General features: G+C 42.8%; 1 pseudogene; it reads right to left on the bottom strand.

Moving 5' to 3' along the window:
* Positions 1-922: 922 nt before the first annotated feature.
* On the bottom strand, positions 923-1,137 carry LOC138397499 (phosphatidylinositol N-acetylglucosaminyltransferase subunit Y-like; annotated as a pseudogene).
* Positions 1,138-1,555: the final 418 nt, after the last annotated feature.

Below are 1,555 nucleotides of genomic sequence, written 5' to 3'. Positions count from 1 at the left end.
CTATAGATTTACCACTTTTATAGTATTTTCAAAGAACCAGTTTTTTGGTGTTTTCAAATTTTCTCTATTGCTTGTTCACTTTCTATTGCATTGGTTTCTCTTACCTTCATTGTTTCCTGTCTTCTACCTACTTTTATTTCCATTTGCTCTTCTTTCACTAGCTTCTTAAGGTGGAAGCTTAGATTATTGATTTTAGACCTTTCTTCTTTTTTATGGAAGCACTGAAATCTCTGAAGTTCCCACCAAACACTGTGTTAGTTGCAGCCCACAAATTTTGTTTTCATTTTCATTCAATGCAAAATGTTTTATAATTTCCCTTGTTATTTAAAAGTGTGTTGCTTACTTCCAAGTCTTTCTATTATTGATTTCTAACTTAATTCCTTTATGGTTAGAAAACATACTCCAGATGATTTCGATCTTTTTTTTTTTTTTTTGTAAGTACATGAAATTTCCATTTTATTGTATGGTTTTATATCACACTAGTGCAAATGAATTTCTATACAACCATTTCAACATAGCTCCTTTGGAATTATTTCAGTTATCTGTAATGTGTGACTTCACCAAATACCTTGAAGCTATACAAGCAAACAAAATTTCAAATGACCAACTTTTAGATGAAAGGCTAAGAAACAGTCATCAGATGATGACTGGGGAGTGTTAATCTCCGACAAGACCTTGTGTCGAAACGTTTCTTCTGATGCAGCGGTTATAAGTCAGAACCTTCAAAAAACAAGGGCAGGACAAGAGTGTGATAAAAGAAGCTTGTGCAGCCTGAGCCTCCCATAGTCCTAAGCCTGACACAAGCCAGGCGAAGCATCTTCCTGCAAACTAAATGGGTCTCCAGTATTTCCACCTCGCTGAGCTTTCAGAGATAGAGGCCCAAGACACATCATGAATATGCGCCATCTTGGCTCTGGTTGCATTAATTATGCCTGAAGAGTTTAATACCCATCCAAGTCCAAAGGTGGAAGAACACATACGCTGATATGGTTATTGGCAAGAGCAGACTGTAAAAACAAAGGCTGTTGTGCTAGTGCATCCCCGGGGTACGTTGTCTTCCACAGAGGCTGAGTAAAACAGTCCTGCTAGAGAGACCAGTGGAGTAAGAACAGTCAGCGTAGGAAGAGAGAGAAACATTCTTCTCCTCCACTTATTACCCGCCACCCTGCTTTAAAAGGTATATGGTATTAAGAAAATTTAGTTGTTGTTGTTGTTTTTCAAATTAGGATCTATTGCTGCTCCCCTTTTTCTTGCTTCTTACTTTGACGTGTCATCCTAGCTGCCTGTGGTATCGTATTAGGAATCCCATCAACGATTGGATGGGCTATTCCCAGCTCTTCATTAATCAATTCGTTTGTTGAGGCTTCATATCTGAGCGGCTTCTCCGAGAGCGGGCACGCAGCCGGGAGCTCCAGCAGCGCCGGTGGACGGTGGACGGCGCGGGGCGGCCCCTCCGCCTTCCCGCTCGGCCTGCGGGTCTGCCGCGGGCCGCGACCCGGCGCGTGCAGGCACCTAGGGCGACCGCGGGCGTCGGGGCGCGTGTCCCGAGGGCTAA

This window comes from Eulemur rufifrons, chromosome 16 (assembly GCF_041146395.1).
Source record: "Eulemur rufifrons isolate Redbay chromosome 16, OSU_ERuf_1, whole genome shotgun sequence".
In the NCBI taxonomy this organism is placed as follows: domain Eukaryota; kingdom Metazoa; phylum Chordata; class Mammalia; order Primates; family Lemuridae; genus Eulemur; species Eulemur rufifrons.
This window is presented reverse-complemented; position numbering and strand designations above follow the sequence as displayed.